The 20688-nt window shown below is 41.6% G+C and overlaps 1 protein-coding gene and 1 long non-coding RNA gene across 4 annotated transcripts in view; one reads left to right on the top strand and one right to left on the bottom strand.

Annotated features, from left to right (window-relative positions):
- Otud7a (OTU deubiquitinase 7A) overlaps positions 1–978 on the bottom strand; it is a 336492-nt gene extending 335514 nt beyond the window's left edge. The window contains 1 exon segment of the mRNA NM_001447212.1: positions 898–978. The gene's annotated coding sequence lies outside the window, so the exon portion shown is untranslated.
- Positions 979–1188: 210 nt separating this feature from the next.
- The window catches only part of LOC102548323 (uncharacterized), a 31057-nt gene continuing 11557 nt past the window's right edge, over positions 1189–20688 (top strand). For all 3 annotated transcript variants that reach the window (XR_015646842.1, XR_015646841.1, XR_015646843.1), the window contains exons 1-2: positions 1189–1405; positions 13211–13301. This is a non-coding gene — a long non-coding RNA (uncharacterized LOC102548323). The remainder of the gene's footprint in view (positions 1406–13210; positions 13302–20688) is intronic.

Here is a 20688-nt window from a genome sequence, read left to right as displayed (position 1 = left end):
TTTCATATAGGTCATTTTCATTAACAGAGGTACAAACATATACTGTCATACGTGATGGATCTGTGTGCTCTGGATCAGTTAATTTCCAGACCTTTAGGGACACGTTTTCTTTCAGCCACTTTCAAATGTTCCAATCTTCAAGCCAACAGAATAAAAACTGCACTTATATGAGGTTTTCGAGTTTTGAGCGCAGAGAAACCAATTCAATGGCTAAGATTCTCAGAGAGCTGCAGTAGCTGTACCGGTCGGGAGGAGGGTACACTTGAGCGGTTACGTCCAATGAAGGAAAGTTTTAGTTAATGATGACATCACTGACATCTCCCAAATTTAAAGGAGCACTTAAAGCACAGCAGATACAATTTTCCCCCTCCAGTGAGGAGATATTAGAGAAGGCCTCTAGGTTCAGAGCCAAATTGCATCAACCGTTTCTCGCTTGGCCAGTCAGACCCAGAGTAGTACGCGGGGGGCCACGGTGACCCACGCAGCCATAGCCCCTGTGCAAGCCGCCTCAGGCGCCTCTCTGAGCTGACCCTACCCTTCGGACCCCCAACGCGCCCCCACGGACCGAGGGCCCAGTCCCGACGCGCTTGCCATCACGTTCCAGTGCGGAACCGCGAAAAGGGCTAGGAGGCAGCCACTGGAGCCAGCGGGAGCGCCGCGCCCTACCGTCGCCGGGCTGAAGCCGGAGCCGGTGGCCGTGGCGCCCACGAGATCCCGAACGATTCCCGCAATGCAGACGCACAGTGAGCCCTGCGCCCCCAGCGCCCTGCGGCCCCTGCCCGCGCCCACTCGCCTCCCGGCCAAGCGCAGGGCGACCCCGCGTCGCGCGCCCCATCGCACCTGCCCGCTGCGCCCGGCCCGCCGCCCGCCGGCAGCACCGTGGCCAGCGCCGCTCACCTGCCGCGCCGCCCGCCGGTCCGCCCGCAGCGCCGCAGTCGCCGCTAGCCGACTTCCATCTTCCCTGGCTTCGGGAAAACCAGATCAGCTGTTCCGCTCGCGCCCAGCCGCGGCCCCCTCCCCAGCTGCCGCGCGGCGCCCGGGCCTCTCCTCCCCCGCCTTCCTGGCTGCGCCGCGCTCCGCCCCCCGCGCCCCTCCGCTCCGCCCGCGGTCGCGCGCAGCGCCCGCCTCCCGGCTCCGTCCGCGGCCCCGAGGCGCGCGCCCTGCCTTGACGTCACCACCTCCGCCGTGCCCCGCCCCCGCTGAGGTGGTGCGGGCAAGGGAACGCGCGTGCTCGTGGCCACCGTTGGCCCCGGTCGCGCAGAGCTCTGCGAGGACGCGCTAGGACCCGCTGTGTCCTCGCGCACGCGCTCCCATGCTTGCCCCCTTAGGGTGTAGTCTTTCGAGGTCATCCCTGGACTTAAGGAAACCCACCTTCACCTCCGCCCGGCTCATCCTGTTTCTAATGGTCTGCAGTCACCTTTGGTGTTTTCCTCTAGGCTGGCTCTCTTTTCCTAAACACCCTAAACTTTCGCTGTTTCCACGCCCCTCTGACCTTCCCGTTTCTTTTCCCATTAGTAACGTTTTTACATGATTGTTTAAGATGTTTCCTCCGCCACTGTTTAAGACTTTTTCCCCAGCCTGATACCAAGTGGCTGCCCCTGCTTTCTGCCCTCTCATTTAACCCTTTTGGTGTAGTTTCTACCTATTAGGTTCAGAGCTGGGCGTTCCCACATTCTTGGCCCCTTGTTCAAGAAATTGAAATAACAGTGCATAGGTATTGCAAGCTAACAACGAAACAAGGCCATAGTACAGATCAGAAATATACATAGCCAACAGCGGGCCACACCAGTGAGCACACTCAAAGGCCCTTATTTGGAGGGTTCATTCTATGGTCTTCCAGAAAAGGAGACATTTAGTTGGAAAAGGATGTAGCGTCAGTGGTTCTCTGTTTTGATTGACAGAACAGATTATGTAAGCCATTTGTCACTATGCACGTCCTTTCCTATAATGTGTTTTATTTTAATCATATGCACACCCAACTATGCATAGTCATAGGATGGTTAAATGGTGTATTCTTCCTAAAAGTTCACTCAAAGCACATCTTTCCTTATTGAATATACACACAAGACTAGCTCAAGATGAATTAGGACTCCATTTTTATACCTCCCGTATAGCTGGACTATGACCGAATAGAAACTGTTGCCGTCTAATGGTCTTTATAGGAAGGAAAAACCTATTCCACTGTTTAGAGTGAGGTGCAGGTACAATTCTATGCAAGTGGATGTCCAAGGTTGCTAACAGGTTGCAAATGCATCGTTTGGAGAGGAATGCCTAACTAAAGTTCCAGATTGCTAAACTGTGTTTTATGTATACCTTTCTCGACTTCCCTGAGACACTTTTCTCCATAATTTATCAAGATCAGTCTTTGTACTGCTTTGTGCTGAGTAGGAGACTAAAGCTGAATAAGGCAAAAATCCCATTTCCTATTCTGTTCCTAAGGCTGTTATAGCTCCTGGATCTCCATTAGTAAATGCTCAGACAATTTCTCATGCTACTGGTCAAACCAATAGACTCCCTTTGCCTGTTTTGTCATTCCTGGAGGCACTGTTCAAGGAGGACCATTTGGAGTTGTTGGGTTCTGAAGACAAAACTGCATACTTATTGAAAGGAGGGAGAATCAAGGAGAGGAGAGATACCCAGTAGAAAAGGGCACTGGCAGTGCCCAGGTCTGTACTGTCCAGGGCTCCAACTCGGGCTTCTCTTTGGAGGATATTTTTTTTTATTGTTCTGGATTTACCCAGACTTGTCAACATAAAAGGACCTGCTCAATGGCCACATAAAGTTTAGGTCAATTATACAGAATACCTGGCTATTTAAGGTGCTAATAGTTCAAGATAAATTTAGGTCCCAACCTGCAATGTGTTAGCTCTCCACAACCAAAGATCAGATATCAGCCTTATAGAATCCTCAACATACATGTGCTATTAATTCTTGGAACTTCACTTCAAAGTTGTCCTCTCATTGCTCTGCTAGCTTGAATGAGAAATGCCCTGTAATGTTTCGTGAATTTGAACACTTGGCCACTAGTGTGTGGTGCTGCTTGGGGATATGTTAGGGAACGTTTGGGAGATATGGGGTGCCTTACTGAGGAAGTGTGGCACCAATAGCACACTTTGAGAATTTATAGCCATAACCTGCTCCCTCTTCTGTTTTCTTCTTCATTCTAATTTCCATCCCCCTTCTCTCCCTTCCTTCATCCCTCTCTCCTCCCCTTTCTCCCTTTGGCATGTGGATGAAAATGTGACCAGCCAGTTTCCTGCCTCTGCTGCCATGTCTAGCCTAGCCCTTTGCCATGCCTTCCCCACAGTCATGGATTCTACCCCTCAGGAGTCATATGCTAAAGAAGACTCTTTCTTCCTCAAAGTTGCTTTAGGTCATGGTGTTTTACCACAGCAAGAGAAAAAGTAATGAACAAACTAACCAAGCGTTACATTTTACTCTTGAAGAGGCCAAATGTTGTCTTATGGCCCACAGAGCAAAGGGAAGCTCATTCCTAGATGCTGCTGAATAGGCAGAAAGGAAGTCTTCAGGGGAGAGAAACAATTGACAGAGCCATTAAGGAACAGATCCCTGGATCATATTGAATTTATGTGCCTCCATGATCAGGATCTGGTTTTACTTTATTTTGCCGTCTATATCTAATATATCATTTATATGTAATGCATAACAGGAATATTATACCTAAAATTAAAATAGTCAAGAAAGGAACAGGTGGAGAAGGCATATGAACTAGCCCAAAGACCTCTCTAAAAAATGAATACTGTTTAGTCATGTGGGTTACATGCTGTGCCTCCCACATCTAGAGGAATTTTTACACATGAAATCTTTGAGTATAAGTAAAGTTGGAGGTTTGGGTAGGCAAACAGATATAATAGAAGCCAATTAGTAGCAATAGCTTCACTCAAGCCAAGATTGGCATTATTTTATCATTAAGGTGATGCCAAAGATGACTCCAAATCTCTTGGACAATTTTTAAGTATCAACTACAGAGGTATTTTAGAAGTATAAAACAGGAGACTTAGAAACAGTGCTAGCAAAGTTTGCGTTTAGTAACCTGGGGCAGCTAATCGTCACTGTGGTTGAAGACACAGGTCATCTGCTTTCCCGAAGCCCATGGAGTTACTGCAGTAAATCTGATTCAGAAAAAGAAACGGGAGTCTGTTTTATCTCCTGAAGTGTTATAGAACAGGACATGATTAGAAGTGCCTGGTAGACTCCTTTCCTCCAAGTTGAGGGGACTCCTTTGTGTGATGGTGGTTTCCCCAGTGGATGAAATCAGCTAGTTTTAGTTTTTTAGTCTTTCGGGTTTTCTTTTCTTGGGACATTAGCATGGAAAAACACTGTGACCATTTCTGAATGGTCTATTACGTTTAAAAGTCTCTCATAATAGAAGGTGTCTCTTGAGTAAAAACCGGCTTACATACTTTTGTTTAATTTTGTATAAAACGTCAGAAATTATTTTATGAGAAAATAATGGCCGCTGCACAAAAAGTGCAAATCTCCGATTTAGAGGAGCTAATGGAGGTATCTTTGGCTAAAGAAACCCAATGATTTAGTCAATTTTGAGAGTTATTGTAATTGGTTTATTGAATCACCAATCAAGGGATTAAAGATTGTATGGAGAGTTGGATCATGGTGTAATAAGCGGAATTTTACAACTAGATTAAAATATTTGTAGTCAGGAGTGCCCCAAGTAGGAGCAATCCTTTTTGTAGAATCTCTTCTAATATGGATTAATATGTTAATAATTAATATAGGGACTATCTGAAAGTGAAGGCTTTACCCCAAAGGAAAATGTCACACAAACATCATTTGTATAAGGTCTATTCACCAAGCCCCTATGGGTTCAGTGGAAGGAAAAAGCATAACATCCTTACTCTGTGAGCCAGCTTTTTGGCAAATATTTCTAAGCAGACCAATATTTAAGAAAACATTTTTATAAACAAAGAATCAGACATCAGTTTTACCTCAGATGGTTGAAGTTTGGCCTTAAGGATTTGAAGTCATCTTTAACTATTGTTCAATTAGTTATGTCTGGGAAGCAAAGGAGCTCAGAGTGAATGAAGTTCTAGGTGAATATGTGTTGTTTGACATGGGCACAGCCCCAGTGTCTCAGACTCATGGGAATTGGCAGAGCCTTCCTCTAGACCTCAGAGTGAAGCTAAGCCCAGGGGGGTAGTAGTCTTCCTCTGATCTAAATGAGAATGTTGGCAGTATGTACAAAAACTAGCAATTTCAGGTTCTTCCTCAGGATGAGTACAACCTGAGATTTCTTGCTCACAGAGACCTCCACTAGAGACGAGCTAACTCCTCCTCCTGTACTCTACATAGTGAAAACACCACGGTTCCACATTGTTAAGTATTTGACACTACTCTCTCGGAGTGAAACAGCCCACCTGGCACAGGCTTTTCTGTATGTGTGTCTGAGTGTCTGTCCTTTCTTCGCTCCCTCACTGCTCCAGTCACAGATGATTCTTTTTTTTTTTTTTATTAACTTGAGTATTTCTTATATACATTTCGAGTGTTATTCCCTTTCCCGGTTTCCGGGCAAACATCCCCCTCCCCCCTCCCCTTCCTTATGGGTGTTCCCCTCCCCACCCCCCCCCCCTTGCCGCCCCCCCCCCCTAGACTAGTTCACTGGGGGTTCAGTCCTAGCAGGACCCAGGGCTTCCCCCTCCACTGGTGCTCTTACTAGGATATTCATTGCTACCTATGAGGTCAGAGTCCAGGGTCAGTCCATGTATAGTCTTTAGGTAGTGGCTTAGTCCCTGGAAGCTCTGGTTGCTTGACATTGTTGTACTTTTGGGGTCTCGAGCCCCTTCAAGCTCTTCCAGTTCTTTCTCTGATTCCTTCAACGGGGGTCCTGTTCTCACTTCAGTGGTTTGCTGCTGGCATTCGCCTCTGTATTTGCTGTATTCTGGCTGTGTCTCTCAGGAGCGATCTACAACCGGCTCCTGTAGGTCTGCACTTCTTTGCTTCATCCATCTTGTCTAATTGGGTGGCTGTATATGTATGGGCCACATGTGGGGCAGGCTCTGAATGGGTGTTCATTCAGTCTCTGTTTTAATTTTTGCCTCTCCCTTCCCTGCCAAGGGTATTCTTTTTCCTCATTTAAAGAAGGAGTGAAGCATTCACATTTTGATCATCCGTCTTGAGTTTCGTTTGTTCTAGGGATCTAGAGTAATTCAAGATTTGGGGCTAACAGCCACTTATCAACGAGTGCATACCATGCATGTCTTTCTGTGATTGGGTTAGCTCACTCAGGATGATATCTTCCAGTTCCAACCATTTGCCTACGAATTTCATAAACTCGTTGTTTTTGATAGCTGAGTAATATTCCATTGTGTAGATGTACCACATTTTCTGTATCCATTCCTCTGTTGAAGGGCATCTGGGTTCTTTCCAGTTTCTGGCTATTATAAATAAGGCTGCGATGAACATAGTGGAGCACGTGTCTCTTTTATATGTTGAGGCATCTTTTGGGTATATGCCCAAGAGAGGTATAGCTGGATCCTCAGGCAGTTCAATGTCCAATTTTCTGAGGAACCTCCAGACTGATTTCCAGAATGGTTTTACCAGTCTGCAATCCCACCAACAATGGAGGAGTGTTCCTCTTTCTCCACATCCTCGCCAGCATCTGCTGTCACCTGGGTTTTTGATCTTAGCCATTCTCACTGGTGTGAGGTGAAATCTCAGGGTTGTTTTGATTTGCATTTCCCTTATGACTAAAGATGTTGAACATTTCTTTAGGTGTTTCTCAGCCATTCGGCATTCCTCAGCTGTGAATTCTTTGTTTAGCTCTGAACCCCATTTTTTAATAGGGTTATTTGTTTCCCTGCGGTCTAACTTCTTGAGTTCTTTGTATATTTTGGATATAAGGCCTCTATCTGTTGTAGGATTGGTAAAGATCTTTTCCCAATCTGTTGGTTGCCGTTTTGTCCTAACCACAGTGTCCTTTGCCTTACAGAAGCTTTGCAGTTTTATGAGATCCCATTTGTCGATTCTTGATCTTAGAGCATAAGCCATTGGTGTTTTGTTCAGGAAATTTTTTCCAGTGCCCATGTGTTCCAGATGCTTCCCTAGTTTTTCTTCTATTAGTTTGAGTGTGTCTGGTTTGATGTGGATGTCCTTGATCCACTTGGACTTAAGCTTTGTACAGGGTGATAAGGATGGATCGATCTGCATTCTTCTACATGTTGCCCTCCAGTTGAACCAGCACCATTTGCTGAAAATGCTATCTTTTTTCCATTGGATGGTTTTGGCTCCTTTGTCAAAAATCAAGTGACCATAGGTGTGTGGGTTCATTTCTGGGTCTTCAATTCTATTCCATTGGTCTATCTGTCTGTCTCTGTACCAATACCATGCAGTTTTTATCACTATTGCTCTGTAATACTGCTTGAGTTCAGGGATAGTGATTCCCCCTGAAGTCCTTTTATTGTTGAGGATAGCTTTAGCTATCCTGGGTTTTTTGTTATTCCAGATGAATTTGCAAATTGTTCTGTCTAACTCTTTGAAGAATTGGATTGGTATTTTGATGGGGATTGCATTGAATCTGTAGATTGCTTTTGGTAAAATGGCCATTTTTACTATATTAATCCTGCCAATCCATGAGCATGGGAGATCTTTCCATCTTCTGAGGTCTTCTTCAATTTCTTTCCTCAGTGTCTTGAAGTTCTTATTGTACAGATCTTTTACTTGCTTGGTTAAAGTCACACCGAGGTACTTTATATTATTTGGGTCTATTATGAAGGGTGTCGTTTCCCTAATTTCTTTCTCGGCTTGTTTCTCTTTTGTATAGAGGAAGGCAACTGATTTATTTGAGTTAATTTTATACCCAGCCACTTTGCTGAAGTTGTTTATCAGCTTTAGTAGTTCTCTGGTGGAACTTTTGGGATCACTTAAATATACTATCATGTCATCTGCAAATAGTGATATTTTGACCTCTTCTTTTCCGATCTGTATCCCCTTGATCTCCTTTTCTTGTCTGATTGCTCTGGCTAGAACTTCAAGAACTATATTGAATAAGTAGGGAGAGAGTGGGCAGCCTTGTCTAGTCCCTGATTTTAGTGGGATTGATTCAAGTTTCTCTCCATTTAGTTTAATGTTAGCAACTGGTTTGCTGTATATGGCTTTTACTATGTTTAGGTATGGGCCTTGAATTCCTATTCTTTCCAGGACTTTTATCATGAAGGGGTGTTTAATTTTGTCAAATGCTTTCTCAGCATCTAATGAAATGGTCATGTGGTTCTGTTCTTTCAGTTTGTTTATATGATGGATCACGTTGATGGTTTTCCGTATATTAAACCATCCCTGCATGCCTGGGATGAAGCCTACTTGATCATGGTGGATGATTGTTTTGATGTGCTCTTGGATTCGGTTTGCCAGAATTTTATTGAGTATTTTTGCGTCGATATTCATAAGGGAAATTGGTCTGAAGTTCTCTTTCTTTGTTGTGTCTTTGTGTGGTTTAGGTATAAGAGTAATTGTGGCTTCGTAGAAGGAATTCGGTAGTGCTCCATCTGTTTCAATTTTGTGGAATAGTTTGGATAATATTGGTATGAGGTCTTCTATGAAGGTTTGATAGAATTCTGCACTAAACCCGTCTGGACCTGGGCTCTTTTTGGTTGGAAGACCTTTAATGACTGCTTCTATTTCCTTAGGAGTTATGGGGTTGTTTAACTGGTTTATCTGTTCCTGATTTAACTTCGATACCTGGTATCTGTCTAGGAAATTGTCCATTTCCTGAAGATTTTCAAATTTTGTTGAATATAGGTTTTTATAGTAAGATCTGATGATTTTTTGAATTTCCTCTGAATCTGTAGTTATGTCTCCCTTTTCATTTCTGATTTTGTTAATTTGGACGCACTCTCTGTGTCCTCTCGTTAGTCTGGCTAAGGGTTTATCTATCTTGTTGATTTTCTCAAAGAACCAACTTTTGGTTCTGTTGATTCTTTCTATGGTCCTTTTTGTTTCTGTTTGGTTGATTTCAGCTCTGAGTTTGATTATTTCCTGCCTTCTACTCCTCCTGGGTGTATTTGCTTCTTTTTGTTCTAGAGCTTTTAGGTGTGCTGTCAAGCTGCTGACATATGCTCTTTCCTGTTTCTTTCTGCAGGCACTCAGCGCTATGAGTTTTCCTCTTAGCACAGCTTTCATTGTGTCCCATAAGTTTGGGTATGTTGTACCTTCATTTTCATTAAATTCTAAAAAGTTTTTAATTTCTTTCTTTATTTCTTCCTTGACCAGGTTATCATTGAGTAGAGCATTGTTCAATTTCCACGTATATGTGGGCATTCTTCCCTTATTGTTATTGAAGACCAGTTTAAGGCCGTGGTGGTCCGATAGCACGCATGGGATTATTTCTATCTTTCTGTACCTGTTGAGGCCCGATTTTTGACCAATTATATGGTCAATTTTGGAGAAAGTACCATGAGGAGCTGAGAAGAAGGTATATCCTTTTGCTTTAGGATAGAATGTTCTATAAATATCCGGTAAGTCCATTTGACTCATGACTTCTCTTAGTCTGTCGACATCACTGTTTAATTTCTGTTTCCATGATCTGTCCATTGATGAGAGTGGGGTGTTGAAATCTCCCACTATTATTATGTGAGGTGCAATGTGTGTTTTGAGCTTTAGTAAGGTTTCTTTTATGTATGTAGGTGCCCTTGTATTTGGGGCATAGATATTTAGGATTGAGAGTTCATCTTGGTGGATTTTTCCTTTGATGAATATGAAGTGTCCTTCCTTATCTTTTTTGATGACTTTTAGTTGAAAATTGATTTTATTTGATATTAGAATGGCTACTCCAGCTTGATTCTTCTGACCATTTGCTTGGAAAGTTGTTTTCCAGCCTTTCACTCTGAGGTAGTGTCTGTCTTTGTCTCTGAGGTGTGTTTCCTGTAGGCAGCAGAATGCAGGGTCCTCGTTGCGTATCCAGTTTGTTAATCTATGTCTTTTTATTGGGGAGTTGAGGCCATTGATATTGAGAGATATTAAGGAATAGTGATTATTGCTTCCCGTTATATTCATATTTGGATGTGAGGTTATGTTTGTGTGCTTTCATTCTCTTTGTTTTGTTGCCAAGACGATTAGTTTCTTGCTTCTTCTAGGGTATAGCTTGCCTCCTTATGTTGGGCTTTACCATTTATTATCCTTTGTAGTGCTGGATTTGTAGAAAGATGTTGTGTAAATTTGGTTTTGTCATGAAATATCTTGGTTTCTCCATCAATGTTAATTGAGAGTTTTGCTGGCTACAGTAACCTGGGCTGGCATTTGTGTTCTCTTAGGGTCTGTATGACATCAGTCCAGGATCTTCTGGCCTTCATAGTTTCTGGCGAGAAGTCTGGTGTGATTCTGATAGGTCTTCCTTTATATGTTACTTGACCTTTTTCCCTTACTGCTTTTAATATTCTTTCTTTATTTTGTGCGTTTGGTGTTTTGACAATTATGTGACGGGAGGTGTTTCTTTTCTGGTCCAATCTATTTGGAGTTCTGTAGGCTTCTTGTATGTCTATGGGTATCTCTTTTTTTAGGTTAGGGAAGTTTTCTTCTATGATTTTGTTGAAGATATTTACTGGTCCTTTGAGCTGGGAGTCTTCACTCTCTTCTATACCTATTATCCTTAGGTTTGATCTTCTCATTGAGTCCTGGATTTCCTTTATGTTTTGGACCAGTAGCTTTTTCTGCTTTACATTATCTTTGACAGTTGAGTCAATGATTTCTATGGAATCTTCTGCTCCTGAGATTCTCTCTTCCATCTCTTGTATTCTGTTGGTGAAGCTTGTATCTACAGCTCCTTGTCTCTTCTTTTGGTTTTCTATATCCAGGGTTGTTTCCATGTGTTCTTTCTTGATTGCTTCTATTTCCATTTTTAATTCCTTCAACTGTTTGATTGTGTTTTCCTGGAAGTCTTTCAGGGATTTTTGTGTCTCCTCTCTATGGGCTTCTACTTGTTTATTTATGTTTTCCTGGAATTCTTTCAGGGATTTTTATGTCTCCTCTCTATGGGCTTCTACTTGTTTATTTATGTTTTCCTGGAATTCTTTCAGGCATTTTTGCAATTCCTCTCTGTAGGCTTCTACGTGTTCTCTAAGGGAGTTCTTCACGTCTTTCTTGAAGTCCTCCAGCATCATGATCAAAAATGATTTTGAAACTAGATCTTGCTTTTCTGGTGTGTTTGGATATTCCATGTTTGTTTTGATGGGAGAATTGGGCACCGATGGTGCCATGTAGTCTTGGTTTCTGTTGCTTGGGTTCCTGCGCTTGCCTCTCGCCATCAGATTATCTCTAGTGTTACTTTGTTCTGCTATTTCTGACAGTGGCTAGACTGTCCTATAAGCTTGTGTGTCAGGAGTGCTGTAGACCCGTTTTCCTCTCTTTCAGTCAGTTATGGGGACAGAGTGTTCTGCTTTCGGGCGTGTAGTTTTTCCTCTCTACAGGTCTTCAGCTGTTCCTGTGGGCCTGTGTCTTGAGTTCACCAGGCAGCTTTCTTGCAGCAGAAAATTTGGTCTTACCTGTGGTCCCAAGGCTCAAGTTCGCTCGTGGGGTGCTGCCCACGGGCTCTCTGCAGCGGCAGCAACCAGGAAGACCTGTGCTGCCCCTTCCAGGAGCTTCAGTGCACCAGGGTTCCAGATGGTCTTTGGCTTTTTCCTCTGGCGTCCGAGATGTGTGTGCAGAGAGCAGTCTCTTCTGGTTTCCCAGGCTTGTCTGCCTCTCTGAAGGTTTAGCTCTCCCTCCCACGGGATTTGGGTGCAGAGAACTGTTTATCCGGTCTGTTTCCTTCAGGTTCCGGCGGTGTCTCCCACAGATGATTCTTAAGCTCGGTTGCCATTTGAGTTTCCTAAAGGTCTTTTGGCCAGTAGGGGCTTAGCGACTTGATCTGATGGGAGCTGTTTTTGATGTCGCAAAGGCTTCTCTAACCAATCTGGTGCTTGGATTTTTTTTTTAAATAGCCACTGGGCTTTAGGAATCACATTGTCTAGCCGTTAAGGATTCCTCCTTCTGACTCCTAGTTTGTTGGTGCTACATAAACATCTAGCTTGCTTATTGTGGTAGTTTGAATGAGTAATGGTCCCTAGTTGGTGGAACTGTTTGGGAAGGATTAGGAGGTGTGGCCCTTTTGGAGGTGTGTCATTGGGAATGGGCTTTTAGGTTTCAAAAGCCTATGCCATTCCCAGAGAATGAGTCTGGGTTTTCCTTGGTTATGGTCTTTTGGCAGCAATAGAAAAGTAACTATATAATTGTAAAGCAGTTGGCTTTTGTATGGGTTTTCCAAAGAACCTTCCTTTTTAATAACACTTTTCCATCACCCCATTCTACCTAAACTCCCACTCCCAGTACGCACTCTCTCTACTTTCATATCACTTATCATATCACATTATATCAACCACATAAGGCATCCTCCATTCCAGTGGCCCTGTTCCAGTTCCCTGACTAGGATGGGTTAAAAAGGACCTGATTTTTCAATGGAGTCAGACCCTAATATGTTTATGTTTATTTTGTACACACACATACACACACACACATACATACACACACACACACACACACACACAAGAAAAAGAGAGAGAGAGGGGGGGGAGGGAGAGAGAAGGAGAGAGAAGGAGAGAGAGGAGAGAGAAGGAAAGAGAGAAGGAAAGAGAGAAGGAAAGAGAGAGACAGAGACAGAGACAGAGAGACAGAGAGACAGAGAGAGAGAGGAGTATTCATTGGTGGAAATATCAAGTAAAACCTTATGTTTTGTCCTGCTCAGGAAAGGGTCTCATGTACTGAGTTTCATGACCTAGTTATCCTATCTTGGGAGCTTTGTAGTGGTGGATGCTCTGATGACTTTTAATTGTCTGACACATACACCTGCTGCTTAGTAGTAAACAACCAAATTTTAAGTATAGAAGAAGCATTCAATCAAGAGAAGTGGAAAAAGTGATCCCAATTGAGAGGGAATGTATTTTTACCTCAATGACAGTGTGCTTTCTTCTTTAAGTAAGCATACAGACTACTTAAGCAAGGAAAAAACACAGGCATCAATGATGTTGTCAGTGTTTGAACACATACATAAACACACATATCTATCTATCTATCTATCTATCTATCTATCTATCTATCTATCTATCCTTCTATCCATCTCTCCTCTCTCCTCTCTCCTCCTTTGGTTAATCCTCTCTGAAAATACTCTCACAGAGACACCAATAAATATGCTTTTCTAAATTCATAGGTACTTCTCTATCCAATCAAGATTAATGAAGACAAGACTCAACAATGTAAAAGACTACTGAGGCATGCAAGCACATGGAAACATCTAAAAGGTATATGAGTGGTGTTTTGCTTTTCAATTTCTTGATCAAATATACTGTTGGGTATATTTTTGTTTATATGTCTTCCCTTCACTTATCTTTTAATGACATGCTTATTTTTTACAGTTTTGAATTGGGTCATTCCCTTGTGGTTGAATTTTGATCTGCTAGTGTGAGGCTCACTTTTCCAATTTCTTATTTTTGCATGTAGAACCCATGTTTTACTTTAATTCTTTACTTCTAAATAAATCAACTTAAGATGTTTTTCTTTAAAATGTCATGATTTGTTATTTGTATGTAGGTAACACAGATAAAAGTCATATAGATTTCTATTTTTCCACTAGACTTTTGTAGTTTTATGTTTAGTTTGTGATTAATTTTTAATTATTTTGTGGGAAATGCAAGGAAGGTCTAATCTTGTGTTCTCTGTTGTATGTCATTAAGATATTGACAATTATACCTTTTTGCCTTGATATCTATAGATTAATAGTAAGATCTATGGGTGAGTAGCATTTCTCCTTTTATCTGTTCTTCTGATGTGTTGTATTATCCACTGCAGGGTACGCTACCTTCTCAGAAAACTTTAGGATTGGTTCATACACATCTACAAAATAGCTTTCTTGAAGTTTATTTATATCCTTGTGGTACTGAACATTAAATTTATAAGACTCAACATTTTGACTTTGAGTCCTCCAATGCATTTATTTGAAACACATCTTCAATTTGTAGATCTATTTTAACTTTTTCAGACATGTTTTGTAAATTTCTACAAAAATTTCTTACTCATATTTTGTGACATTTTTGTGATTATTATTTTTTGGTATTACTATAATTTGATTTTTTTCCCATGCTGAAGATCAAATCAAGGATGTCACACATGCTAGACAAGTACTCCACTACTGAACTTCATTCTCAGTCATTGCCTCTCTTTAAGGATAAAGTTCCCCATGCAGCTCAAGGTGGTCTCTTACACTGACAGCTTCTGTTTCCTGATTGCTGGGATTATGGGTACAGGTCACCACGCCTGTTTCTAAATGATGTTTTCAAGTTTCAGTTTCTCAATGTTGGAATATATAATGATATATATTTATATCTTGTGGCCTTGACATACTTTCTTACAAATTTTGGGGTTGTTTTGAGAATCCACCAAACATATAGGATATCCATCTTCTAATGAAAGCAATATCTGTTTCATTTCTCTTTTTTTTTCTTGTTATATTGAATTAAGCAGAATTTCTGATATGATATAGGATATATGGCTGTAATGAGGTAGAATATTCTTGCCTGGCTACTAATAATAGAATGAAACATGCAGTTTCTTTCACTAACTATGATGTTGTCTGTAGAGTTTATAACATTCCTTATTAAGCCGAGAAGTCCCTAGTTTTCTGGAAGGTGTTTTTCATTTATCACAAATGACTGTTAAATTTCAGCAATTTTTTAGACCTTTAATTATAGGGACACATGACTTTTAATTTAGTTTATTGCTGTGATGAATTACATAGATTTCTAGAAGTTTCAGTAGCTACACAGGTAAATATTATTTGATCATGTTGTGCCTGCTTCTATGCGTTGTTGCACTCGACTTGCTGGCAGCATCGTGACTTCTTTCACCTCTACACATGGGAGCTAAAAAGGCTGCCTTCCTTCCAGTTTATACAACGCCTTTACCTCGTTTTTGAATTTGGGAAGTGCTGACATCATAGAATAAAGAAGGGAGTTCTCTGCACTTCTATTTTCTGGAATATATTATATAAAAGCAACATTTCTTCACTAAATATTTTGTAGAATTAACTAATGAAACAATCTGTCTCTGGTGATTTGACTATGGGATCAGGTCTATCAAATTTTTTGTCTTGTATACATTTTAGTAGCTGACTCTTTTATAGAATTGGTCAATTTATCTAAACATTCAAACACGTGAGTATAGAGTTAAGCAGCAATTACTGTATTATTTTACAATCTGTGAAGTCAGTACAGTTCCTGTGGTGATAAAACATGCTGATAAAAGTAACTTGAGGGAGTGGGGGTTTATCCTGGCTTACAGGTCTAGGGTACAGTTCATTGGGGAAGGAATTTCAAGGTAGCAGAAGCCTAAGCAGATGGTCTCATAGTGTCCAGAATCAGCAAGAAGAGAGACATGAATACATGTGCTCACTGCGCTTTCTCCTTTCTAAGCCCAGGGAATGGTGCTGCCCACTATAAGGTGGGTAGTCCAGTCTCAATGTACTAATCTAGATGATCCCCACTGTCATGTCCAGGGTCCACTTCCATGGTGATTCTAGAATCTCGACACGGTGACAATTGACATTAACCTTCACATTGTTTATCTTTATTGTTTTCCTGTTTTTAATTTAACTCATTTTTTCCATAACTGTTTTCTACTTGTTTCAGGCTTTAATTGTTCTTTTTTCTCTAATGTTTTGGGTAAACCCATATTTTCAGTATTTTATATTTATTCTTTAAATGCATATGCATTTGATGCTGTATACATCTCCCTTCAAGCTGCATTTGCTACAGACAATAAGCCTTAATGTTGTATTTTCCTTTTCGTTTACTTCACTTTATTTTTTTTCTTGATGCTTATACTCTTTGATCAGTTAGTATTCTAAATATGATATTTAATTTTTAAAATCTGTATTTCTCACACTTGTCCTTTTGATCTGGGGTATCTAGATTAACTGCACTGTAAAACTAAAATATACTTATGCTTTCTACTATGTGGTATGGAATGGGTTCAGTCCTCATGAATGGTCCATGTTTCATGTGGGCTTGCAGGAGTCTGCATTGTCCTATTAATTACTGTTAGGGCTATATATGTTGTTAGTGTTCAGAGCAGTCGTATTTCCTTTTCTGCTTTTCTGACTAATTTAGAGGAATAGATAGATGAATGTTGAATTACCCATCTGAGATAGGAGATTGGTCATTTTTCTTTCTTGGGCCTATGATTCAATGTTATACTAGTTCATCTTGTATGTTTTGACGCTCGGCTGTTGGGTATACACATCTAGGATTTTCACGTTTTCTTAAAGAGAACTTACTTTGTAAAACGATGAGTTACTATCCTGTTGTGTTCCTAATCGTTCCCCTTGTTCTGAAGTCTGTTTTAAATAAAACTGATATAACTACTATAGTCTTCTTTTTACTAGAATTGGTGTGCTATAGCTTTCCTCATCTTTACCTATGAGCAGTCAGGCTTGCACAAACAGGGGCTTCTTATAGATAAAACATAGTTGAGTCTTCTTTTGTAATTCATTCTGACAACCTCTGTATCATGGGTTTCTCTGCACCCCAATGTGGCTCATGATCCTCTCCCCACAACCCCACACCCACCACACACACTTCATACTGCTTCAGTTCCAGGGATGTGCCACTCATCCCACTAGCTAGTTTGTCTTTGGATTGGTGCATAGACCATCCACATCGAGCATGTTATTGGCACATTTTGTTTGGAATGCAGACGCATTGGTGGCTGTTTTCTAACATATTGTACTGACTTTTAATTTTTAAAGCTTCTTTGATTTTAAAACAATTTATTCTCTTAACCCTGTGTGCTGTTAAGGAAAAAAAACCACTGACCAGGGGCCAGTGTTAAACGTTGCCACTGGCTAAAGCCTTTATTTTTTTCCTCCCTGGGTTACCCTAATCCTTTACTGTCTTCACTGGTACTCTATCCTGACCATACTGTAGGCTTTCCAGTTGGCATACATTTCATGAGACAGCCCATGGTAAGATACTTGACTCCACTTCATTCTTAACTCATCCTCTCTAGGCATCCATCCTACATAGCTGCCCAGACAAGAGAACTCCTTTCCTTGGCTCCAACTGCTCAGAACCTTCCCAAGAAGGCCAAACCACCCCTTCCTACTCAGATGCCCCTGTGGGCAGGTGAGAGATGTACTCTCCTAGGTTCCATCCTGGGACTCCATCAAGTTGCCTAACTATCCTGCTTAAGAAGTTTGGACAGGTCCTGTCTGTCTGTCTGTCTGTCTGTCTATCATTTATCTGTCAATCATCTGTTTGTTTGTCTATTCATTCTGTGAGTTATAGTCCTCTAGAGAACTCTGACTAATAAAAGATCTAAACAGAGAATTTTAAAAAGAGAAAGTACAAATAGCTAACAAACAATTTAAAAATGTTTTGCATCATCATCCATAAGGAAAATGTAAATTAAGACGACTTGGAGGTTTCATCTCATTTCTGTCAGCGTAGCTATCATAAATAAATAAAAGGACAACAAAAGCTGGAAAAGATGTGAAATAAGAGGAATGCTTATTCACTGCTGGTAGGAATGCAATCTGGTGTAGCCACCGTGGCGATCAGATTAGTAGTTCCATAAAAGGATAGACACAAATCTACCAAGCTACCTAGCTATTCCACTCTTGACTTCAATCCTTAAGATAAAGGTGGTGAGCCAAGTATATTCAACAGTACATTTTCATTTTAGAAATGTACTGCTTAGTTCCCAAATAGTGGGGTTTTGTCAGGTTTTTTCCATTATCAGTTTCTAGTTTATTTGCTTTGTGATTAGAGCATGTTTCATTTGGCTTAAATCATGTTATATATTTTAAGATATGGAGTTCTGTATTAGGAGATGCAAGGAGAGATCTTCACAACCATTCTGGCTGGGTTTTGTGTGAACGTACAACAAACCTAGAATATCTGGAAGGAGGGACTCTTAGTCGAGAAAATACTTCCTCAAGACTGGTCTGTACCCAAGTCTATCCGGCACTTGATTAGTGACTGACAGGAGAGAACCCTGCCCACTGTGAACGGTGCGACCCCTGGGTAGGTAGTTCTTGGGGGTTATAAGAAAACAGTCTGAGCAAGCCACCATGAGCAAGTCAGTAAACAGCACTTCTCCAAGGCTTCTGCATCAGTCCCCGCCTCCAAGTTCCTACCGTTTGAATTCTTGCTCCAACTTCACTCTGAGGGACTATGAGATGGAACCACAATCTAAAATAAACCCATTTCTCCCCAAGTTGTTTTGGTTATGGTGTTCTATCACAGAAATAGAAACCCTAAGGTAGAAATTGGATCCAGATTGTCAGGTATTGCTGATGGGGACCTATCTGCCCCTGTGGTTCTGGGAGGGTTATGGAAGTACCTTGGATCTATAGATTAGAAAAGCCATTGAATGTGGTGTAAGCTCAAAGAGTATTAAGTATTCTGAGAGCTTGGAAGAGACATCAGAAAAATGCAGGCAATGGAGGTCTAGCTTGTGAAACTTGAGAGGCAAGTTTGAGAGTCTCTTAAAGACACCATCCTATCGCCAGTGGGTATTAATGGCAGATAGTTTTTTGGTACCACATGTCCACTTCCCCCTCTTAGTGTTGGGATCCCATCTTGCTTGCACCTGTGCAGACCTTGTGTACGCTGCCACCCTCTCTGTGAGTTCACGTGGACATCTGGAAGACACTGTTTTCTTGGAGCTGTCCATTTTCTCTGGCTCTTATAGTCTTTCCATGTCCTCCTTTGTAAAATCTCTAAACCTTCAGGGGCAATAAGGGTCCCATTTAGGACTCCATGTGCCATTTAGAGTTGAATGCTCCAAAGTGTCTCACTTTTTGCATATTGTCCAGTTGTGTTAACTTCCATCTACGGTGAGAAGGATTTTCTCTGATGTGGGTTAATAAGGCACAGGTTGATGTGTATAGCAGTATGTCACTCGGAGTCATTTAATTCTATGTTCCTTAAGCAAAATAACATTACTACATTTTTTTCCTAGGCTAGTAACCCATCTAGTTTCAGGTTCTTGGGAATCTTAGCAATAGCCAATATGGATGTTTTGAGGAAATTCCCCAATGGGCAGAGGAAAAGAGTTCCATTAATGGCTCTGAGAGGTCTCTGGATAATGATTGAATTGGAGCAGGAAGTATTGCTGGCTGTGTGTTGGTGATGCATGTAGTTTGTCTAAGAAGGACTGGAGTTAGTGAACTAAGGAGATTGGTGAAGATTTGGATAGATATTGGATCCTCCTAGGCTTGAGTATTTCTAGTCCTGAAGAGAAATAAAGATTCAGCAGTCATGAGCAAGGGCGGAGTTAGTGTGTGCCAGGAGATAATGGGTAAAACTAGGCAGAGTCACAGCAGAGTGAGGTGGTAAGACCCAGAACAGAAGGCTAGAGGTTTAAACTGTGAAATAGAGGCTTGAATAGCAACTGCAGAGGGTGGATCGTGGGACAGAAATAAATTAAGGTCTTTATCTCCTGGGTACACCTCACAACCATCAATTATAATTCTTGCCCCTTGTTGTCAACATGAATCGTAGGGTGTAAGAATTTGGAACCTTACTGATGCAGTCAGTGTGTGTGTGTGTGTGTGTGTGTGTGTGTGTGTGTGTGTGTGTGTGTATGAGAGAGAGATATTATGGAGGAGGGAGTTTAGGTTATCTGAATAGGCCGTTTCACAATTCTAATACAGAGAGTAAAATTCTGTTGGTTGTTTTAATCACCAACCTGGCTATAGTTTAAGCAAAAGTATTTATCATAGTCCCATTGCCATCCTAGGCCACCACAATAGGATCATGACCCTGGTCTCACTATTTTGAAGGCATCAAAGTAAAGGTACACATTTTTCCTTTGATCCATTGGAAGTGGTTAGCCAGGCTTGTCTTCCCAGCTGCAGTGTATCTGGAAGACATAACAGTGTAGGGTGAGGTCTGGGTCAGCAGGATAGCTATGGTGATTGTAAGGCAGAAGAGCAGGATTAAGATGGCAATGGCATACTGAAGTGGGTTTTATTGTCATTCAGAATGGGAATTAAGGGTGAAGGCTGAACAGAGGAGGGATGAAGTAGGGATGACAGTGTATGACCAGGCTGTAATCCAGATGATATAAAAATAATTAGAAGTAGATTTTCTTTCTAGATCTAGTCACTTGGGGTTACAGTGACTTGTCCTATGCCAGAAGAGCTGCATCAAGAGTGCTCACAGAAACCAGTGGAGGACCACAGAGCATCACATAGAAGGGTTGGGAAAAAAATATAGAGCTAACATAAACAACTGTAACTAATCTAGAGTGAATGAGATAGAAGTTCCTTGTAGGCAGAGCTCTTTTAGAGCTTCCAGAAGGTCCTCAAAGGTGCCAGTGCATTTTGGAATCAGCCATAGATCCCTCTGTCGATTTATGATGACTGACCAGAGCCATTGTAGATTGAGAGCCATTAAGAGTGTTTATATAGAAACTTCTTGTTTGAGAATGGAGAAGTCTGTTTATTTTAGGAGAGAAAGGTCTGGTTGGGTTCGCGCTTAATGGGGCCACAGAGGCTACTCTTATAAGGCAAGAAAGGTAGATTTGGAAGGGAAGTCCCACAGGCTTGGTGGCAGTGGGTGCTAGGACTATGTTATGGGGCTGTTCCATTTTGGGGTAAGAGGCATGACTGGGGTCTGGGATTGAGAC

This window comes from Rattus norvegicus, chromosome 1, assembly GCF_021556685.1.
Source record: "Rattus norvegicus strain SHRSP/BbbUtx chromosome 1, alternate assembly SHRSP_T2T, whole genome shotgun sequence".
Lineage (NCBI taxonomy): Eukaryota > Metazoa > Chordata > Mammalia > Rodentia > Muridae > Rattus > Rattus norvegicus.
The sequence above is the reverse complement of the archived record's forward strand: the minus strand, read 5'-3'. Positions and strand labels throughout refer to the sequence as shown.